We start from the raw sequence: 17079 nt of genomic DNA on the forward strand, positions 1-17079 counted from the left end.
TTTGGCCTGGGGCAGACTAAGCCTACGAAGCGAGCGTGCTGGACCGCCGTAAACGGTAAGCCCGGCGACAAAAAAAAAAAATCCGAAGAAAAAGAGAGGGGTGCAACACGAGGACTTCCCAGGAGGTCACCCATCCTAGTACTACTCTCGCCCAAACACGCTTAACTGCGGAGTTCTGATGGGATCCGGTGCATTAGTGTTGGTATGATCGCACCCATCAGCATAAGCGCGTTAAATCCTTATAAAGGATCCGAATGCAGCGATGCACTCTAACACCAGGGAGCTGCAGCCCGAGGGCATTTCCAGATCGCCGCCACCAAATCAGCACCCAAAACGAGATCAGCGGCTCGTATTTTTGGCCTGGGGCAGACTAAGCCTACGAAGCGAGCGTGCTGGACCGCCGTAAACGGTAAGCCCGGCGACAAAAAAAAAAAATCCGAAGAAAAAGAGAGGGGTGCAACACGAGGACTTCCCAGGAGGTCACCCATCCTAGTACTACTCTCGCCCAAACACGCTTAACTGCGGAGTTCTGATGGGATCCGGTGCATTAGTGTTGGTATGATCGCACCCATCAGCATAAGCGCGTTAAATCCTTATAAAGGATCCGAATGCAGCGATGCACTCTAACACCAGGGAGCTGCAGCCCGAGGGCATTTCCAGATCGCCGCCACCAAATCAGCACCCAAAACGAGATCAGCGGCTCGTATTTTTGGCCTGGGGCAGACTAAGCCTACGAAGCGAGCGTGCTGGACCGCCGTAAACGGTAAGCCCGGCGACAAAAAAAAAAAATCCGAAGAAAGAGAGAGGGGTGCAACACGAGGACTTCCCCGGAGGTCACCCATCCTAGTACTACTCTCGCCCAAACACGCTTAACTGCGGAGTTCTGATGGGATCCGGTGCATTAGTGTTGGTATGATCGCACCCATCAGCATAAGCGCGTTAAATCCTTATAAAGGATCCGAATGCAGCGATGGACTCTAACACCAGGGAGCTGCAGCCCGAGGGCATTTCCAGATCGCCGCCACCAAATCAGCACCCAAAACGAGATCAGCGGCTCGTATTTTTGGCCTGGGGCAGACTAAGCCTACGAAGCGAGCGTGCTGGACCGCCGTAAACGGTAAGCCCGGCGACAAAAAAAAAAAATCCGAAGAAAAAGAGAGGGGTGCAACACGAGGACTTCCCAGGAGGTCACCCATCCTAGTACTACTCTCGCCCAAACACGCTTAACTGCGGAGTTCTGATGGGATCCGGTGCATTAGTGTTGGTATGATCGCACCCATCAGCATAAGCGCGTTAAATCCTTATAAAGGATCCGAATGCAGCGATGCACTCTAACACCAGGGAGCTGCAGCCCGAGGGCATTTCCAGATCGCCGCCACCAAATCAGCACCCAAAACGAGATCAGCGGCTCGTATTTTTGGCCTGGGGCAGACTAAGCCTACGAAGCGAGCGTGCTGGACCGCCGTAAACGGTAAGCCCGGCGACAAAAAAAAAAAATCCGAAGAAAAAGAGAGGGGTGCAACACGAGGACTTCCCCGGAGGTCACCCATCCTAGTACTACTCTCGCCCAAACACGCTTAACTGCGGAGTTCTGATGGGATCCGGTGCATTAGTGTTGGTATGATCGCACCCATCAGCATAAGCGCGTTAAATCCTTATAAAGGATCCGAATGCAGCGATGGACTCTAACACCAGGGAGCTGCAGCCCGAGGGCATTTCCAGATCGCCGCCACCAAATCAGCACCCAAAACGAGATCAGCGGCTCGTATTTTTGGCCTGGGGCAGACTAAGCCTACGAAGCGAGCGTGCTGGACCGCCGTAAACGGTAAGCCCGGCGACAAAAAAAAAAAATCCGAAGAAAAAGAGAGGGGTGCAACACGAGGACTTCCCAGGAGGTCACCCATCCTAGTACTACTCTCGCCCAAACACGCTTAACTGCGGAGTTCTGATGGGATCCGGTGCATTAGTGTTGGTATGATCGCACCCATCAGCATAAGCGCGTTAAATCCTTATAAAGGATCCGAATGCAGCGATGCACTCTAACACCAGGGAGCTGCAGCCCGAGGGCATTTCCAGATCGCCGCCACCAAATCAGCACCCAAAACGAGATCAGCGGCTCGTATTTTTGGCCTGGGGCAGACTAAGCCTACGAAGCGAGCGTGCTGGACCGCCGTAAACGGTAAGCCCGGCGACAAAAAAAAAAAATCCGAAGAAAAAGAGAGGGGTGCAACACGAGGACTTCCCAGGAGGTCACCCATCCTAGTACTACTCTCGCCCAAACACGCTTAACTGCGGAGTTCTGATGGGATCCGGTGCATTAGTGTTGGTATGATCGCACCCATCAGCATAAGCGCGTTAAATCCTTATAAAGGATCCGAATGCAGCGATGCACTCTAACACCGGGGAGCTGCAGCCCGAGGGCATTTCCAGATCGCCGCCACCAAATCAGCACCCAAAACGAGATCAGCGGCTCGTATTTTTGGCCTGGGGCAGACTAAGCCTACGAAGCGAGCGTGCTGGACCGCCGTAAACGGTAAGCCCGGCGACAAAAAAAAAAAATCCGAAGAAAAAGAGAGGGGTGCAACACGAGGACTTCCCCGGAGGTCACCCATCCTAGTACTACTCTCGCCCAAACACGCTTAACTGCGGAGTTCTGATGGGATCCGGTGCATTAGTGTTGGTATGATCGCACCCATCAGCATAAGCGCGTTAAATCCTTATAAAGGATCCGAATGCAGCGATGGACTCTAACACCAGGGAGCTGCAGCCCGAGGGCATTTCCAGATCGCCGCCACCAAATCAGCACCCAAAACGAGATCAGCGGCTCGTATTTTTGGCCTGGGGCAGACTAAGCCTACGAAGCGAGCGTGCTGGACCGCCGTAAACGGTAAGCCCGGCGACAAAAAAAAAAAATCCGAAGAAAAAGAGAGGGGTGCAACACGAGGACTTCCCAGGAGGTCACCCATCCTAGTACTACTCTCGCCCAAACACGCTTAACTGCGGAGTTCTGATGGGATCCGGTGCATTAGTGTTGGTATGATCGCACCCATCAGCATAAGCGCGTTAAATCCTTATAAAGGATCCGAATGCAGCGATGCACTCTAACACCAGGGAGCTGCAGCCCGAGGGCATTTCCAGATCGCCGCCACCAAATCAGCACCCAAAACGAGATCAGCGGCTCGTATTTTTGGCCTGGGGCAGACTAAGCCTACGAAGCGAGCGTGCTGGACCGCCGTAAACGGTAAGCCCGGCGACAAAAAAAAAAAATCCGAAGAAAAAGAGAGGGGTGCAACACGAGGACTTCCCAGGAGGTCACCCATCCTAGTACTACTCTCGCCCAAACACGCTTAACTGCGGAGTTCTGATGGGATCCGGTGCATTAGTGTTGGTATGATCGCACCCATCAGCATAAGCGCGTTAAATCCTTATAAAGGATCCGAATGCAGCGATGCACTCTAACACCAGGGAGCTGCAGCCCGAGGGCATTTCCAGATCGCCGCCACCAAATCAGCACCCAAAACGAGATCAGCGGCTCGTATTTTTGGCCTGGGGCAGACTAAGCCTACGAAGCGAGCGTGCTGGACCGCCGTAAACGGTAAGCCCGGCGACAAAAAAAAAAAATCCGAAGAAAAAGAGAGGGGTGCAACACGAGGACTTCCCCGGAGGTCACCCATCCTAGTACTACTCTCGCCCAAACACGCTTAACTGCGGAGTTCTGATGGGATCCGGTGCATTAGTGTTGGTATGATCGCACCCATCAGCATAAGCGCGTTAAATCCTTATAAAGGATCCGAATGCAGCGATGGACTCTAACACCAGGGAGCTGCAGCCCGAGGGCATTTCCAGATCGCCGCCACCAAATCAGCACCCAAAACGAGATCAGCGGCTCGTATTTTTGGCCTGGGGCAGACTAAGCCTACGAAGCGAGCGTGCTGGACCGCCGTAAACGGTAAGCCCGGCGACAAAAAAAAAAAATCCGAAGAAAAAGAGAGGGGTGCAACACGAGGACTTCCCAGGAGGTCACCCATCCTAGTACTACTCTCGCCCAAACACGCTTAACTGCGGAGTTCTGATGGGATCCGGTGCATTAGTGTTGGTATGATCGCACCCATCAGCATAAGCGCGTTAAATCCTTATAAAGGATCCGAATGCAGCGATGCACTCTAACACCAGGGAGCTGCAGCCCGAGGGCATTTCCAGATCGCCGCCACCAAATCAGCACCCAAAACGAGATCAGCGGCTCGTATTTTTGGCCTGGGGCAGACTAAGCCTACGAAGCGAGCGTGCTGGACCGCCGTAAACGGTAAGCCCGGCGACAAAAAAAAAAAATCCGAAGAAAAAGAGAGGGGTGCAACACGAGGACTTCCCAGGAGGTCACCCATCCTAGTACTACTCTCGCCCAAACACGCTTAACTGCGGAGTTCTGATGGGATCCGGTGCATTAGTGTTGGTATGATCGCACCCATCAGCATAAGCGCGTTAAATCCTTATAAAGGATCCGAATGCAGCGATGCACTCTAACACCAGGGAGCTGCAGCCCGAGGGCATTTCCAGATCGCCGCCACCAAATCAGCACCCAAAACGAGATCAGCGCTCGTATTTTTGGCCTGGGGCAGACTAAGCCTACGAAGCGAGCGTGCTGGACCGCCGTAAACGGTAAGCCCGGCGACAAAAAAAAAAAATCCGAAGAAAAAGAGAGGGGTGCAACACGAGGACTTCCCCGGAGGTCACCCATCCTAGTACTACTCTCGCCCAAACACGCTTAACTGCGGAGTTCTGATGGGATCCGGGTGCATTAGTGTTGGTATGATCGCACCCATCAGCATAAGCGCGTTAAATCCTTATAAAGGATCCGAATGCAGCGATGCACTCTAACACCAGGGAGCTGCAGCCCGAGGGCATTTCCAGATCGCCGCCACCAAATCAGCACCCAAAACGAGATCAGCGGCTCGTATTTTTGGCCTGGGGCAGACTAAGCCTACGAAGCGAGCGTGCTGGACCGCCGTAAACGGTAAGCCCGGCGACAAAAAAAAAAATCCGAAGAAAAAGAGAGGGGTGCAACACGAGGACTTCCCAGGAGGTCACCCATCCTAGTACTACTCTCGCCCAAACACGCTTAACTGCGGAGTTCTGATGGGATCCGGTGCATTAGTGTTGGTATGATCGCACCCATCAGCATAAGCGCGTTAAATCCTTATAAAGGATCCGAATGCAGCGATGCACTCTAACACCAGGGAGCTGCAGCCCGAGGGCATTTCCAGATCGCCGCCACCAAATCAGCACCCAAAACGAGATCAGCGGCTCGTATTTTTGGCCTGGGGCAGACTAAGCCTACGAAGCGAGCGTGCTGGACCGCCGTAAACGGTAAGCCCGGCGACAAAAAAAAAAAATCCGAAGAAAAAGAGAGGGGTGCAACACGAGGACTTCCCGGAGGTCACCCATCCTAGTACTACTCTCGCCCCAAACACGCTTAACTGCGGAGTTCTGATGGGATCCGGTGCATTAGTGTTGGTATGATCGCACCCATCAGCATAAGCGCGTTAAATCCTTATAAAGGATCCGAATGCAGCGATGGACTCTAACACCAGGGAGCTGCAGCCCGAGGGCATTTCCAGATCGCCGCCACCAAATCAGCACCCAAAACGAGATCAGCGGCTCGTATTTTTGGCCTGGGGCAGACTAAGCCTACGAAGCGAGCGTGCTGGACCGCCGTAAACGGTAAGCCCGGCGACAAAAAAAAAAAATCCGAAGAAAAAGAGAGGGGTGCAACACGAGGACTTCCCAGGAGGTCACCCATCCTAGTACTACTCTCGCCCAAACACGCTTAACTGCGGAGTTCTGATGGGATCCGGTGCATTAGTGTTGGTATGATCGCCACCCATCAGCATAAGCGCGTTAAATCCTTATAAAGGATCCGAATGCAGCGATGCACTCTAACACCAGGGAGCTGCAGCCCGAGGGCATTTCCAGATCGCCGCCACCAAATCAGCACCCAAAACGAGATCAGCGGCTCGTATTTTTTGGGCCTGGGGCAGACTAAGCCTACGAAGCGAGCGTGCTGGACCGCCGTAAACGGTAAGCCCGGCGACAAAAAAAAAAAATCCGAAGAAAAAGAGAGGGGGTGCAACACGAGGACTTCCCCGGAGGTCACCATCCTAGTACTACTCTCGCCCAAACACGCTTAACTGCGGAGTTCTGATGGGATCCGAGTGCATTAGTGTTGGTATGATCGCACCCATCAGCATAAGCGCGTTAAATCCTTATAAAGGATCCGAATGCAGCGATGCACTCTAACACCAGGGAGCTGCAGCCCGAGGGCATTTCCAGATCGCCGCCACCAAATCAGCACCCAAAACGAGATCAGCGGCTCGTATTTTTGGCCTGGGGCAGACTAAGCCTACGAAGCGAGCGTGCTGGACCGCCGTAAACGGTAAGCCCGGCGACAAAAAAAAAAAATCCGAAGAAAAAGAGAGGGGTGCAACACGAGGACTTCCAAGGGAGGTCACCCATCCTAGTACTACTCTCGCCCAAACACGCTTAACTGCGGAGTTCTGATGGGATCCGGTGCATTAGTGTTGGTATGATCGCACCCATCAGCATAAGCGCGGTTAAATCCTTATAAAGGATCCGAATGCAGCGATGCACTCTAACACCAGGGAGCTGCAGCCCGAGGGCATTTCCAGATCGCCGCCACCAAATCAGCACCCAAAACGAGATCAGCGGCTCGTATTTTTGGCCTGGGGCAGACTAAGCCTACGAAGCGAGCGTGCTGGACCGCCGTAAACGGTAAGCCCGGCGACAAAAAAAAAAAATCCGAAGAAAAAGAGAGGGTGTGCAACACGAGGACTACCCCGGAGGTCACCCATCCTAGTACTACTCTCGCCCCAAAACACGCTTAACTGCGGAGTTCTGATGGGATCCGTGGGCATTAGTGTTGGTATGATCGCACCCATCAGCATAAGCGCGTTAAATCCTTATAAAGGATCCGAATGCAGCGATGGACTCTAACACCAGGGAGCTGCAGCCCGAGGGCATTTCCAGATCGCCGCCACCCAAATCAGCACCCAAAACGAGATCAGCGGCTCGTATTTTTGGCCTGGGGCAGACTAAGCCTACGAAGCGAGCGTGCTGGACCGCCGTAAACGGTAAGCCCGGCGACAAAAAAAAAAAATCCGAAGAAAAAGAGAGGGGTGCAACACGAGGACTTCCCAGGAGGTCACCCATCCTAGTACTACTCTCGCCCAAACACGCTTAACTGCGGAGTTCTGATGGGATCCGGTGCATTAGTGTTGGTATGATCGCACCCATCAGCATAAGCGCGTTAAATCCTTATAAAGGATCCGAATGCAGCGATGCACTCTAACACCAGGGAGCTGCAGCCCGAGGGCATTTCCAGATCGCCGCCACCAAATCAGCACCCAAAACGAGATCAGCGGCTCGTATTTTTGGCCTGGGGCAGACTAAGCCTACGAAGCGAGCGTGCTGGACCGCCGTAAACGGTAAAGCCCGGCGGACAAAAAAAAAAAATCCGAAGAAAAAGAGAGGGGTGCAACACGAGGACTTCCCAGGAGGTCACCCATCCTAGTACTACTCTCGCCCAAACACGCTTAACTGCGGAGTTCTGATGGGATCCGGTGCATTAGTGTTGGTATGATCGCACCCATCAGCATAAGCGCGTTAAATCCTTATAAAGGATCCGAATGCAGCGATGCACTCTAACACCAGGGAGCTGCAGCCCGAGGGCATTTCCAGATCGCCGCACACCAAATCAGCACCCAAAACGAGATCAGCGGCTCGTATTTTTGGCCTGGGGCAGGACTAAGCCCTACGAAGCGAGCGTGCTGGACCGCCGTAAACGGTAAGCCACGGCGACAAAAAAAAAAAATCCGAAGAAAAAGAGAGGGGTGCAACACGAGGACTTCCCGGAGGTCACCCATCCTAGTACTACTCTCGCCCAAACACGCTTAACTGCGGAGTCAGTTCTGATGGGATCCGGTGCATTAGTGTTGGTATGATCGCACCCATCAGCATAAGCGCGTTAAATCCTTATAAAGGATCCGGAATGCAGCGATGGACCTCTAACACCAGGGAGCTGCAGCCCGAGGGCATTTCCAGATCGGCCGCCACCAAATCAGCACCCCAAAACGAGATCAGCGGGCTCGTATTTTTGGCCTGGGGCAGGACTAAGCCTACGAAGCGAGCGTGCTGGACCGCCGTAAACGGTAAGCCCGAAAAAGAGAGGGGTGCAACACGAGGACTTCCCAGGAGGTCACCCATCCTAGTACTACTCTCGCCCAAACACGCTTAACTGCGGAGTTCTGATGGGATCCGGTGCATTAGTGTTGGTATGATCGCACCCATCAGCATAAGCGCGTTAAATCCTTATAAAGGATCCGAATGCAGCGATGCACTCTAACACCAGGGAGCTGCAGCCCGAGGGCATTTCCAGATCGCCGCCACCAAATCAGCACCCAAAACGAGATCAGCGGCTCGTATTTTTGGCCTGGGGCAGACTAAGCCTACGAAGCGAGCGTGCTGGACCGCCGTAAACGGTAAGCCCGGCGACAAAAAAAAAAAATCCGAAGAAAAAGAAAGGGGTGCAACACGAGGACTTCCCAGGAGGTCACCCATCCTAGTACTACTCTCGCCCAAACACGCTTGACTGCGGAGTTCTGATGGGATCCGGTGCATTAGTGTTGGTATGATCGCACCCATCAGCATAAGCGCGTTAAATCCTTATAAAGGATCCGAATGCAGCGATGCACTCTAACACCAGGGAGCTGCAGCCCGAGGGCATTTCCAGATCGCCGCCACCAAATCAGCACCCAAAACGAGATCAGCGGCTCGTATTTTTGGCCTGGGGCAGACTAAGCCTACGAAGCGAGCGTGCTGGACCGCCGTAAACGGTAAGCCCGGCGACAAAAAAAAAAAATCCGAAGAAAAAGAGAGGGGTGCAACACGAGGACTTCCCCGGAGGTCACCCATCCTAGTACTACTCTCGCCCAAACACGCTTAACTGCGGAGTTCTGATGGGATCCGGTGCATTAGTGTTGGTATGATCGCACCCATCAGCATAAGCGCGTTAAATCCTTATAAAGGATCCGAATGCAGCGATGGACTCTAACACCAGGGAGCTGCAGCCCGAGGGCATTTCCAGATCGCCGCCACCAAATCAGCACCCAAAACGAGATCAGCGGCTCGTATTTTTGGCCTGGGGCAGACTAAGCCTACGAAGCGAGCGTGCTGGACCGCCGTAAACGGTAAGCCCGGCGACAAAAAAAAAAAATCCGAAGAAAAAGAGAGGGGTGCAACACGAGGACTTCCCAGGAGGTCACCCATCCTAGTACTACTCTCGCCCAAACACGCTTAACTGCGGAGTTCTGATGGGATCCGGTGCATTAGTGTTGGTATGATCGCACCCATCAGCATAAGCGCGTTAAATCCTTATAAAGGATCCGAATGCAGCGATGCACTCTAACACCAGGGAGCTGCAGCCCGAGGGCATTTCCAGATCGCCGCCACCAAATCAGCACCCAAAACGAGATCAGCGGCTCGTATTTTTGGCCTGGGGCAGACTAAGCCTACGAAGCGAGCGTGCTGGACCGCCGTAAACGGTAAGCCCGGCGACAAAAAAAAAAAATCCGAAGAAAAAGAGAGGGGTGCAACACGAGGACTTCCCAGGAGGTCACCCATCCTAGTACTACTCTCGCCCAAACACGCTTAACTGCGGAGTTCTGATGGGATCCGGTGCATTAGTGTTGGTATGATCGCACCCATCAGCATAAGCGCGTTAAATCCTTATAAAGGATCCGAATGCAGCGATGCACTCTAACACCAGGGAGCTGCAGCCCGAGGGCATTTCCAGATCGCCGCCACCAAATCAGCACCCAAAACGAGATCAGCGGCTCGTATTTTTGGCCTGGGGCAGACTAAGCCTACGAAGCGAGCGTGCTGGACCGCCGTAAACGGTAAGCCCGGCGACAAAAAAAAAAAATCCGAAGAAAAAGAGAGGGGTGCAACACGAGGACTTCCCCGGAGGTCACCCATCCTAGTACTACTCTCGCCCAAACACGCTTAACTGCGGAGTTCTGATGGGATCCGGTGCATTAGTGTTGGTATGATCGCACCCATCAGCATAAGCGCGTTAAATCCTTATAAAGGATCCGAATGCAGCGATGGACTCTAACACCAGGGAGCTGCAGCCCGAGGGCATTTCCAGATCGCCGCCACCAAATCAGCACCCAAAACGAGATCAGCGGCTCGTATTTTTGGCCTGGGGCAGACTAAGCCTACGAAGCGAGCGTGCTGGACCGCCGTAAACGGTAAGCCCGGCGACAAAAAAAAAAAATCCGAAGAAAAAGAGAGGGGTGCAACACGAGGACTTCCCAGGAGGTCACCCATCCTAGTACTACTCTCGCCCAAACACGCTTAACTGCGGAGTTCTGATGGGATCCGGTGCATTAGTGTTGGTATGATCGCACCCATCAGCATAAGCGCGTTAAATCCTTATAAAGGATCCGAATGCAGCGATGCACTCTAACACCAGGGAGCTGCAGCCCGAGGGCATTTCCAGATCGCCGCCACCAAATCAGCACCCAAAACGAGATCAGCGGCTCGTATTTTTGGCCTGGGGCAGACTAAGCCTACGAAGCGAGCGTGCTGGACCGCCGTAAACGGTAAGCCCGGCGACAAAAAAAAAAAATCCGAAGAAAAAGAGAGGGGTGCAACACGAGGACTTCCCAGGAGGTCACCCATCCTAGTACTACTCTCGCCCAAACACGCTTAACTGCGGAGTTCTGATGGGATCCGGTGCATTAGTGTTGGTATGATCGCACCCATCAGCATAAGCGCGTTAAATCCTTATAAAGGATCCGAATGCAGCGATGCACTCTAACACCAGGGAGCTGCAGCCCGAGGGCATTTCCAGATCGCCGCCACCAAATCAGCACCCAAAACGAGATCAGCGGCTCGTATTTTTGGCCTGGGGCAGACTAAGCCTACGAAGCGAGCGTGCTGGACCGCCGTAAACGGTAAGCCCGGCGACAAAAAAAAAAAATCCGAAGAAAAAGAGAGGGGTGCAACACGAGGACTTCCCCGGAGGTCACCCATCCTAGTACTACTCTCGCCCAAACACGCTTAACTGCGGAGTTCTGATGGGATCCGGTGCATTAGTGTTGGTATGATCGCACCCATCAGCATAAGCGCGTTAAATCCTTATAAAGGATCCGAATGCAGCGATGGACTCTAACACCAGGGAGCTGCAGCCCGAGGGCATTTCCAGATCGCCGCCACCAAATCAGCACCCAAAACGAGATCAGCGGCTCGTATTTTTGGCCTGGGGCAGACTAAGCCTACGAAGCGAGCGTGCTGGACCGCCGTAAACGGTAAGCCCCGGCGACAAAAAAAAAAAATCCGAAGAAAAAGAGAGGGGTGCAACACGAGGACTTCCCAGGAGGTCACCCATCCTAGTACTACTCTCGCCCAAACACGCTTAACTGCGGAGTTCTGATGGGATCCGGTGCATTAGTGTTGGTATGATCGCACCCATCAGCATAAGCGCGTTAAATCCTTATAAAGGATCCGAATGCAGCGATGCACTCTAACACCAGGGAGCTGCAGCCCGAGGGCATTTCCAGATCGCCGCCACCAAATCAGCACCCAAAACGAGATCAGCGGCTCGTATTTTTGGCCTGGGGCAGACTAAGCCTACGAAGCGAGCGTGCTGGACCGCCGTAAACGGTAAGCCCGGCGACAAAAAAAAAAAATCCGAAGAAAAAGAGAGGGGTGCAACACGAGGACTTCCCAGGAGGTCACCCATCCTAGTACTACTCTCGCCCAAACACGCTTAACTGCGGAGTTCTGATGGGATCCGGTGCATTAGTGTTGGTATGATCGCACCCATCAGCATAAGCGCGTTAAATCCTTATAAAGGATCCGAATGCAGCGATGCACTCTAACACCAGGGAGCTGCAGCCCGAGGGCATTTCCAGATCGCCGCCACCAAATCAGCACCCAAAACGAGATCAGCGGCTCGTATTTTTGGCCTGGGGCAGACTAAGCCTACGAAGCGAGCGTGCTGGACCGCCGTAAACGGTAAGCCCGGCGACAAAAAAAAAAAATCCGAAGAAAAAGAGAGGGGTGCAACACGAGGACTTCCCCGGAGGTCACCCATCCTAGTACTACTCTCGCCCAAACACGCTTAACTGCGGAGTTCTGATGGGATCCGGTGCATTAGTGTTGGTATGATCGCACCCATCAGCATAAGCGCGTTAAATCCTTATAAAGGATCCGAATGCAGCGATGGACTCTAACACCAGGGAGCTGCAGCCCGAGGGCATTTCCAGATCGCCGCCACCAAATCAGCACCCAAAACGAGATCAGCGGCTCGTATTTTTGGCCTGGGGCAGACTAAGCCTACGAAGCGAGCGTGCTGGACCGCCGTAAACGGTAAGCCCGGCGACAAAAAAAAAAAATCCGAAGAAAAAGAGAGGGGTGCAACACGAGGACTTCCCAGGAGGTCACCCATCCTAGTACTACTCTCGCCCAAACACGCTTAACTGCGGAGTTCTGATGGGATCCGGTGCATTAGTGTTGGTATGATCGCACCCATCAGCATAAGCGCGTTAAATCCTTATAAAGGATCCGAATGCAGCGATGCACTCTAACACCAGGGAGCTGCAGCCCGAGGGCATTTCCAGATCGCCGCCACCAAATCAGCACCCAAAACGAGATCAGCGGCTCGTATTTTTGGCCTGGGGCAGACTAAGCCTACGAAGCGAGCGTGCTGGACCGCCGTAAACGGTAAGCCCGGCGACAAAAAAAAAAAATCCGAAGAAAAAGAGAGGGGTGCAACACGAGGACTTCCCAGGAGGTCACCCATCCTAGTACTACTCTCGCCCAAACACGCTTAACTGCGGAGTTCTGATGGGATCCGGTGCATTAGTGTTGGTATGATCGCACCCATCAGCATAAGCGCGTTAAATCCTTATAAAGGATCCGAATGCAGCGATGCACTCTAACACCAGGGAGCTGCAGCCCGAGGGCATTTCCAGATCGCCGCCACCAAATCAGCACCCAAAACGAGATCAGCGGCTCGTATTTTTGGCCTGGGGCAGACTAAGCCTACGAAGCGAGCGTGCTGGACCGCCGTAAACGGTAAGCCCGGCGACAAAAAAAAAAATCCGAAGAAAAAGAGAGGGGTGCAACACGAGGACTTCCCCGGAGGTCACCCATCCTAGTACTACTCTCGCCCAAACACGCTTAACTGCGGAGTTCTGATGGGATCCGGTGCATTAGTGTTGGTATGATCGCACCCATCAGCATAAGCGCGTTAAATCCTTATAAAGGATCCGAATGCAGCGATGGACTCTAACACCAGGGTGCTGCAGCCCGAGGGCATTTCCAGATCGCCGCCACCAAATCAGCACCCAAAACGAGATCAGCGGCTCGTATTTTTGGCCTGGGGCAGACTAAGCCTACGAAGCGAGCGTGCTGGACCGCCAAAAACGGTAAGCCCGGCGACAAAAAAAAAAAAATCCGAAGAAAAAGAGAGGGGTGCAACACGAGGACTTCCCAGGAGGTCACCCATCCTAGTACTACTCTCGCCCAAACACGCTTAACTGCGGAGTTCTGATGGGATCCGGTGCATTAGTGTTGGTATGATCACACCCATCAGCATAAGCGCGTTAAATCCTTATAAAGGATCCGAATGCAGCGATGCACTCTAACACCAGGGAGCTGCAGCCCGAGGGCATTTCCAGATCGCCGCCACCAAATCAGCACCCAAAACGAGATCAGCGGCTCGTATTTTTGGCCTGGGGCAGACTAAGCCTACGAAGCGAGCGTGCTGGACCGCCGTAAACGGTAAGCCCGGCGACAAAAAAAAAAAATCCGAAGAAAAAGAGAGGGGTGCAACACGAGGACTTCCCAGGAGGTCACCCATCCTAGTACTACTCTCGCCCAAACACGCTTAACTGCGGAGTTCTGATGGGATCCGGTGCATTAGTGTTGGTATGATCGCACCCATCAGCATAAGCGCGTTAAATCCTTATAAAGGATCCGAATGCAGCGATGCACTCTAACACCAGGGAGCTGCAGCCCGAGGGCATTTCCAGATCGCCGCCACCAAATCAGCACCCAAAACGAGATCAGCGGCTCGTATTTTTGGCCTGGGGCAGACTAAGCCTACGAAGCGAGCGTGCTGGACCGCCGTAAACGGTAAGCCCGGCGACAAAAAAAAAAAATCCGAAGAAAAAGAGAGGGGTGCAACACGAGGACTTCCCAGGAGGTCACCCATCCTAGTACTACTCTCGCCCAAACACGCTTAACTGCGGAGTTCTGATGGGATCCGGTGCATTAGTGTTGGTATGATCGCACCCATCAGCATAAGCGCGTTAAATCCTTATAAAGGATCCGAATGCAGCGATGCACTCTAACACCAGGGAGCTGCAGCCCGAGGGCATTTCCAGATCGCCGCCACCAAATCAGCACCCAAAACGAGATCAGCGGCTCGTATTTTTGGCCTGGGGCAGACTAAGCCTACGAAGCGAGCGTGCTGGACCGCCGTAAACGGTAAGCCCGGCGACAAAAAAAAAAAATCCGAAGAAAAAGAGAGGGGTGCAACACGAGGACTTCCCAGGAGGTCACCCATCCTAGTACTACTCTCGCCCAAACACGCTTAACTGCGGAGTTCTGATGGGATCCGGTGCATTAGTGTTGGTATGATCGCACCCATCAGCATAAGCGCGTTAAATCCTTATAAAGGATCCGAATGCAGCGATGCACTCTAACACCAGGGAGCTGCAGCCCGAGGGCATTTCCAGATCGCCGCCACCAAATCAGCACCCAAAACGAGATCAGCGGCTCGTATTTTTGGCCTGGGGCAGACTAAGCCTACGAAGCGAGCGTGCTGGACCGCCGTAAACGGTAAGCCCGGCGACAAAAAAAAAAAATCCGAAGAAAAAGAGAGGGGTGCAACACGAGGACTTCCCCGGAGGTCACCCATCCTAGTACTACTCTCGCCCAAACACGCTTAACTGCGGAGTTCTGATGGGATCCGGTGCATTAGTGTTGGTATGATCGCACCCATCAGCATAAGCGCGTTAAATCCTTATAAAGGATCCGAATGCAGCGATGGACTCTAACACCAGGGAGCTGCAGCCCGAGGGCATTTCCAGATCGCCGCCACCAAATCAGCACCCAAAACGAGATCAGCGGCTCGTATTTTTGGCCTGGGGCAGACTAAGCCTACGAAGCGAGCGTGCTGGACCGCCGTAAACGGTAAGCCCGGCGACAAAAAAAAAAAATCCGAAGAAAAAGAGAGGGGTGCAACACGAGGACTTCCCAGGAGGTCACCCATCCTAGTACTACTCTCGCCCAAACACGCTTAACTGCGGAGTTCTGATGGGATCCGGTGCATTAGTGTTGGTATGATCGCACCCATCAGCATAAGCGCGTTAAATCCTTATAAAGGATCCGAATGCAGCGATGCACTCTAACACCAGGGAGCTGCAGCCCGAGGGCATTTCCAGATCGCCGCCACCAAATCAGCACCCAAAACGAGATCAGCGGCTCGTATTTTTGGCCTGGGGCAGACTAAGCCTACGAAGCGAGCGTGCTGGACCGCCGTAAACGGTAAGCCCGGCGACAAAAAAAAAAAATCCGAAGAAAAAGAGAAGGGTGCAACACGAGGACTTCCCAGGAGGTCACCCATCCTAGTACTACTCTCGCCCAAACACGCTTAACTGCGGAGTTCTGATGGGATCCGGTGCATTAGTGTTGGTATGATCGCACCCATCAGCATAAGCGCGTTAAATCCTTATAAAGGATCCGAATGCAGCGATGCACTCTAACACCAGGGAGCTGCAGCCCGAGGGCATTTCCAGATCGCCGCAACCAAATCAGCACCCAAAACGAGATCAGCGGCTCGTATTTTTGGCCTGGGGCAGACTAAGCCTACGAAGCGAGCGTGCTGGACCGCCGTAAACGGTAAGCCCGGCGACAAAAAAAAAAATCCGAAGAAAAAGAGAGGGGTGCAACACGAGGACTTCCCCGGAGGTCACCCATCCTAGTACTACTCTCGCCCAAACACGCTTAACTGCGGAGTTCTGATGGGATCCGGTGCATTAGTGTTGGTATGATCGCACCCATCAGCATAAGCGCGTTAAATCCTTATAAAGGATCCGAATGCAGCGATGGACTCTAACACCAGGGAGCTGCAGCCCGAGGGCATTTCCAGATCGCCGCCACCAAATCAGCACCCAAAACGAGATCAGCGGCTCGTATTTTTGGCCTGGGGCAGACTAAGCCTACGAAGCGAGCGTGCTGGACCGCCGTAAACGGTAAGCCCGGCGACAAAAAAAAAAAATCCGAAGAAAAAGAGAGGGGTGCAACACGAGGACTTCCCAGGAGGTCACCCATCCTAGTACTACTCTCGCCCAAACACGCTTAACTGCGGAGTTCTGAAGGGATCCGGTGCATTAGTGTTGGTATGATCGCACCCATCAGCATAAGCGCGTTAAATCCTTATAAAGGATCCGAATGCAGCGATGCACTCTAACACCAGGGAGCTGCAGCCCGAGGGCATTTCCAGATCGCCGCCACCAAATCAGCACCCAAAACGAGATCAGCGGCTCGTATTTTTGGCCTGGGGCAGACTAAGCCTACGAAGCGAGCGTGCTGGACCGCCGTAAACGGTAAGCCCGGCGACAAAAAAAAAAAATCCGAAGAAAAAGAGAGGGGTGCAACACGAGGACTTCCCAGGAGGTCACCCATCCTAGTACTACTCTCGCCCAAACACGCTTAACTGCGGAGTTCTGATGGGATCCGGTGCATTAGTGTTGGTATGATCGCACCCATCAGCATAAGCGCGTTAAATCCTTATAAAGGATCCGAATGCAGCGATGCACTCTAACACCAGGGAGCTGCAGCCCGAGGGCATTTCCAGATCGCCGCCACCAAATCAGCACCCAAAACGAGATCAGCGGCTCGTATTTTTGGCCTGGGGCAGACTAAGCCTACGAAGCGAGCGTGCTGGACCGCCGTAAACGGTAAGCCCGGCGACAAAAAAAAAAAATCCGA

The 17079-nt window shown here is 53.2% G+C and overlaps 48 non-coding genes across 48 annotated transcripts; all 48 read right to left on the bottom strand.

The window, feature by feature from the left end:
• Positions 1–97: 97 nt before the first annotated feature.
• Positions 98–216, bottom strand: LOC126729646 (5S ribosomal RNA). Its single transcript, XR_007656958.1, has one exon. It is a non-coding gene; the product is annotated as a 5S ribosomal RNA (ribosomal RNA).
• Positions 217–451: 235 nt separating this feature from the next.
• On the bottom strand, positions 452–570 carry LOC126729647 (5S ribosomal RNA). The gene has a single exon (XR_007656959.1). It is a non-coding gene; the product is annotated as a 5S ribosomal RNA (ribosomal RNA).
• Positions 571–805: 235 nt separating this feature from the next.
• Positions 806–924, bottom strand: LOC126731052 (5S ribosomal RNA). The gene has a single exon (XR_007658311.1). It is a non-coding gene; the product is annotated as a 5S ribosomal RNA (ribosomal RNA).
• A 235-nt stretch (positions 925–1159) lies between these two features.
• On the bottom strand, positions 1160–1278 carry LOC126729648 (5S ribosomal RNA). The gene has a single exon (XR_007656960.1). It is a non-coding gene; the product is annotated as a 5S ribosomal RNA (ribosomal RNA).
• A 235-nt stretch (positions 1279–1513) lies between these two features.
• Positions 1514–1632, bottom strand: LOC126731053 (5S ribosomal RNA). Its single transcript, XR_007658312.1, has one exon. It is a non-coding gene; the product is annotated as a 5S ribosomal RNA (ribosomal RNA).
• A 235-nt stretch (positions 1633–1867) lies between these two features.
• On the bottom strand, positions 1868–1986 carry LOC126729649 (5S ribosomal RNA). The gene has a single exon (XR_007656961.1). It is a non-coding gene; the product is annotated as a 5S ribosomal RNA (ribosomal RNA).
• Positions 1987–2221: 235 nt separating this feature from the next.
• LOC126729650 (5S ribosomal RNA) lies at positions 2222–2340 on the bottom strand. The gene has a single exon (XR_007656962.1). It is a non-coding gene; the product is annotated as a 5S ribosomal RNA (ribosomal RNA).
• Positions 2341–2575: 235 nt separating this feature from the next.
• LOC126731054 (5S ribosomal RNA) lies at positions 2576–2694 on the bottom strand. Its single transcript, XR_007658313.1, has one exon. It is a non-coding gene; the product is annotated as a 5S ribosomal RNA (ribosomal RNA).
• Positions 2695–2929: 235 nt separating this feature from the next.
• Positions 2930–3048, bottom strand: LOC126729652 (5S ribosomal RNA). The gene has a single exon (XR_007656964.1). It is a non-coding gene; the product is annotated as a 5S ribosomal RNA (ribosomal RNA).
• A 235-nt stretch (positions 3049–3283) lies between these two features.
• On the bottom strand, positions 3284–3402 carry LOC126729653 (5S ribosomal RNA). Its single transcript, XR_007656965.1, has one exon. It is a non-coding gene; the product is annotated as a 5S ribosomal RNA (ribosomal RNA).
• Positions 3403–3637: 235 nt separating this feature from the next.
• LOC126731055 (5S ribosomal RNA) lies at positions 3638–3756 on the bottom strand. Its single transcript, XR_007658314.1, has one exon. It is a non-coding gene; the product is annotated as a 5S ribosomal RNA (ribosomal RNA).
• A 235-nt stretch (positions 3757–3991) lies between these two features.
• LOC126729654 (5S ribosomal RNA) lies at positions 3992–4110 on the bottom strand. Its single transcript, XR_007656966.1, has one exon. It is a non-coding gene; the product is annotated as a 5S ribosomal RNA (ribosomal RNA).
• Positions 4111–4345: 235 nt separating this feature from the next.
• On the bottom strand, positions 4346–4464 carry LOC126729655 (5S ribosomal RNA). Its single transcript, XR_007656967.1, has one exon. It is a non-coding gene; the product is annotated as a 5S ribosomal RNA (ribosomal RNA).
• Positions 4465–4698: 234 nt separating this feature from the next.
• On the bottom strand, positions 4699–4818 carry LOC126731681 (5S ribosomal RNA). The gene has a single exon (XR_007658924.1). It is a non-coding gene; the product is annotated as a 5S ribosomal RNA (ribosomal RNA).
• A 234-nt stretch (positions 4819–5052) lies between these two features.
• Positions 5053–5171, bottom strand: LOC126729656 (5S ribosomal RNA). The gene has a single exon (XR_007656968.1). It is a non-coding gene; the product is annotated as a 5S ribosomal RNA (ribosomal RNA).
• Positions 5172–5406: 235 nt separating this feature from the next.
• On the bottom strand, positions 5407–5525 carry LOC126731819 (5S ribosomal RNA). The gene has a single exon (XR_007659057.1). It is a non-coding gene; the product is annotated as a 5S ribosomal RNA (ribosomal RNA).
• Positions 5526–5760: 235 nt separating this feature from the next.
• Positions 5761–5879, bottom strand: LOC126731590 (5S ribosomal RNA). Its single transcript, XR_007658834.1, has one exon. It is a non-coding gene; the product is annotated as a 5S ribosomal RNA (ribosomal RNA).
• Positions 5880–6118: 239 nt separating this feature from the next.
• LOC126731857 (5S ribosomal RNA) lies at positions 6119–6237 on the bottom strand. The gene has a single exon (XR_007659093.1). It is a non-coding gene; the product is annotated as a 5S ribosomal RNA (ribosomal RNA).
• A 235-nt stretch (positions 6238–6472) lies between these two features.
• LOC126731763 (5S ribosomal RNA) lies at positions 6473–6592 on the bottom strand. The gene has a single exon (XR_007659004.1). It is a non-coding gene; the product is annotated as a 5S ribosomal RNA (ribosomal RNA).
• Positions 6593–6829: 237 nt separating this feature from the next.
• On the bottom strand, positions 6830–6951 carry LOC126731921 (5S ribosomal RNA). Its single transcript, XR_007659154.1, has one exon. It is a non-coding gene; the product is annotated as a 5S ribosomal RNA (ribosomal RNA).
• Positions 6952–7187: 236 nt separating this feature from the next.
• On the bottom strand, positions 7188–7306 carry LOC126729657 (5S ribosomal RNA). Its single transcript, XR_007656969.1, has one exon. It is a non-coding gene; the product is annotated as a 5S ribosomal RNA (ribosomal RNA).
• Positions 7307–7543: 237 nt separating this feature from the next.
• Positions 7544–7662, bottom strand: LOC126729658 (5S ribosomal RNA). The gene has a single exon (XR_007656970.1). It is a non-coding gene; the product is annotated as a 5S ribosomal RNA (ribosomal RNA).
• Positions 7663–7901: 239 nt separating this feature from the next.
• LOC126731887 (5S ribosomal RNA) lies at positions 7902–8023 on the bottom strand. Its single transcript, XR_007659121.1, has one exon. It is a non-coding gene; the product is annotated as a 5S ribosomal RNA (ribosomal RNA).
• A 217-nt stretch (positions 8024–8240) lies between these two features.
• Positions 8241–8359, bottom strand: LOC126729659 (5S ribosomal RNA). Its single transcript, XR_007656971.1, has one exon. It is a non-coding gene; the product is annotated as a 5S ribosomal RNA (ribosomal RNA).
• Positions 8360–8594: 235 nt separating this feature from the next.
• LOC126730780 (5S ribosomal RNA) lies at positions 8595–8713 on the bottom strand. Its single transcript, XR_007658043.1, has one exon. It is a non-coding gene; the product is annotated as a 5S ribosomal RNA (ribosomal RNA).
• Positions 8714–8948: 235 nt separating this feature from the next.
• LOC126731056 (5S ribosomal RNA) lies at positions 8949–9067 on the bottom strand. Its single transcript, XR_007658315.1, has one exon. It is a non-coding gene; the product is annotated as a 5S ribosomal RNA (ribosomal RNA).
• Positions 9068–9302: 235 nt separating this feature from the next.
• Positions 9303–9421, bottom strand: LOC126729660 (5S ribosomal RNA). Its single transcript, XR_007656972.1, has one exon. It is a non-coding gene; the product is annotated as a 5S ribosomal RNA (ribosomal RNA).
• A 235-nt stretch (positions 9422–9656) lies between these two features.
• LOC126729661 (5S ribosomal RNA) lies at positions 9657–9775 on the bottom strand. Its single transcript, XR_007656973.1, has one exon. It is a non-coding gene; the product is annotated as a 5S ribosomal RNA (ribosomal RNA).
• A 235-nt stretch (positions 9776–10010) lies between these two features.
• LOC126731057 (5S ribosomal RNA) lies at positions 10011–10129 on the bottom strand. The gene has a single exon (XR_007658316.1). It is a non-coding gene; the product is annotated as a 5S ribosomal RNA (ribosomal RNA).
• Positions 10130–10364: 235 nt separating this feature from the next.
• On the bottom strand, positions 10365–10483 carry LOC126729664 (5S ribosomal RNA). The gene has a single exon (XR_007656975.1). It is a non-coding gene; the product is annotated as a 5S ribosomal RNA (ribosomal RNA).
• A 235-nt stretch (positions 10484–10718) lies between these two features.
• On the bottom strand, positions 10719–10837 carry LOC126729665 (5S ribosomal RNA). Its single transcript, XR_007656976.1, has one exon. It is a non-coding gene; the product is annotated as a 5S ribosomal RNA (ribosomal RNA).
• Positions 10838–11072: 235 nt separating this feature from the next.
• Positions 11073–11191, bottom strand: LOC126731059 (5S ribosomal RNA). Its single transcript, XR_007658318.1, has one exon. It is a non-coding gene; the product is annotated as a 5S ribosomal RNA (ribosomal RNA).
• A 236-nt stretch (positions 11192–11427) lies between these two features.
• LOC126729666 (5S ribosomal RNA) lies at positions 11428–11546 on the bottom strand. Its single transcript, XR_007656977.1, has one exon. It is a non-coding gene; the product is annotated as a 5S ribosomal RNA (ribosomal RNA).
• Positions 11547–11781: 235 nt separating this feature from the next.
• On the bottom strand, positions 11782–11900 carry LOC126729667 (5S ribosomal RNA). The gene has a single exon (XR_007656978.1). It is a non-coding gene; the product is annotated as a 5S ribosomal RNA (ribosomal RNA).
• Positions 11901–12135: 235 nt separating this feature from the next.
• On the bottom strand, positions 12136–12254 carry LOC126731060 (5S ribosomal RNA). The gene has a single exon (XR_007658319.1). It is a non-coding gene; the product is annotated as a 5S ribosomal RNA (ribosomal RNA).
• A 235-nt stretch (positions 12255–12489) lies between these two features.
• LOC126729668 (5S ribosomal RNA) lies at positions 12490–12608 on the bottom strand. The gene has a single exon (XR_007656979.1). It is a non-coding gene; the product is annotated as a 5S ribosomal RNA (ribosomal RNA).
• A 235-nt stretch (positions 12609–12843) lies between these two features.
• Positions 12844–12962, bottom strand: LOC126729669 (5S ribosomal RNA). Its single transcript, XR_007656980.1, has one exon. It is a non-coding gene; the product is annotated as a 5S ribosomal RNA (ribosomal RNA).
• Positions 12963–13196: 234 nt separating this feature from the next.
• LOC126731061 (5S ribosomal RNA) lies at positions 13197–13315 on the bottom strand. The gene has a single exon (XR_007658320.1). It is a non-coding gene; the product is annotated as a 5S ribosomal RNA (ribosomal RNA).
• Positions 13316–13551: 236 nt separating this feature from the next.
• On the bottom strand, positions 13552–13670 carry LOC126730628 (5S ribosomal RNA). Its single transcript, XR_007657894.1, has one exon. It is a non-coding gene; the product is annotated as a 5S ribosomal RNA (ribosomal RNA).
• A 235-nt stretch (positions 13671–13905) lies between these two features.
• Positions 13906–14024, bottom strand: LOC126729670 (5S ribosomal RNA). Its single transcript, XR_007656981.1, has one exon. It is a non-coding gene; the product is annotated as a 5S ribosomal RNA (ribosomal RNA).
• A 235-nt stretch (positions 14025–14259) lies between these two features.
• LOC126729671 (5S ribosomal RNA) lies at positions 14260–14378 on the bottom strand. The gene has a single exon (XR_007656982.1). It is a non-coding gene; the product is annotated as a 5S ribosomal RNA (ribosomal RNA).
• Positions 14379–14613: 235 nt separating this feature from the next.
• On the bottom strand, positions 14614–14732 carry LOC126729672 (5S ribosomal RNA). The gene has a single exon (XR_007656983.1). It is a non-coding gene; the product is annotated as a 5S ribosomal RNA (ribosomal RNA).
• A 235-nt stretch (positions 14733–14967) lies between these two features.
• Positions 14968–15086, bottom strand: LOC126731062 (5S ribosomal RNA). The gene has a single exon (XR_007658321.1). It is a non-coding gene; the product is annotated as a 5S ribosomal RNA (ribosomal RNA).
• A 235-nt stretch (positions 15087–15321) lies between these two features.
• On the bottom strand, positions 15322–15440 carry LOC126729673 (5S ribosomal RNA). The gene has a single exon (XR_007656984.1). It is a non-coding gene; the product is annotated as a 5S ribosomal RNA (ribosomal RNA).
• A 235-nt stretch (positions 15441–15675) lies between these two features.
• Positions 15676–15794, bottom strand: LOC126730555 (5S ribosomal RNA). Its single transcript, XR_007657825.1, has one exon. It is a non-coding gene; the product is annotated as a 5S ribosomal RNA (ribosomal RNA).
• Positions 15795–16028: 234 nt separating this feature from the next.
• LOC126731063 (5S ribosomal RNA) lies at positions 16029–16147 on the bottom strand. Its single transcript, XR_007658322.1, has one exon. It is a non-coding gene; the product is annotated as a 5S ribosomal RNA (ribosomal RNA).
• A 235-nt stretch (positions 16148–16382) lies between these two features.
• Positions 16383–16501, bottom strand: LOC126730852 (5S ribosomal RNA). Its single transcript, XR_007658118.1, has one exon. It is a non-coding gene; the product is annotated as a 5S ribosomal RNA (ribosomal RNA).
• Positions 16502–16736: 235 nt separating this feature from the next.
• Positions 16737–16855, bottom strand: LOC126729675 (5S ribosomal RNA). Its single transcript, XR_007656986.1, has one exon. It is a non-coding gene; the product is annotated as a 5S ribosomal RNA (ribosomal RNA).
• Positions 16856–17079: the final 224 nt, after the last annotated feature.

This window comes from Quercus robur, chromosome 5 (assembly GCF_932294415.1).
Source record: "Quercus robur chromosome 5, dhQueRobu3.1, whole genome shotgun sequence".
Taxonomy (NCBI): Eukaryota; Viridiplantae; Streptophyta; class Magnoliopsida; order Fagales; family Fagaceae; genus Quercus; species Quercus robur.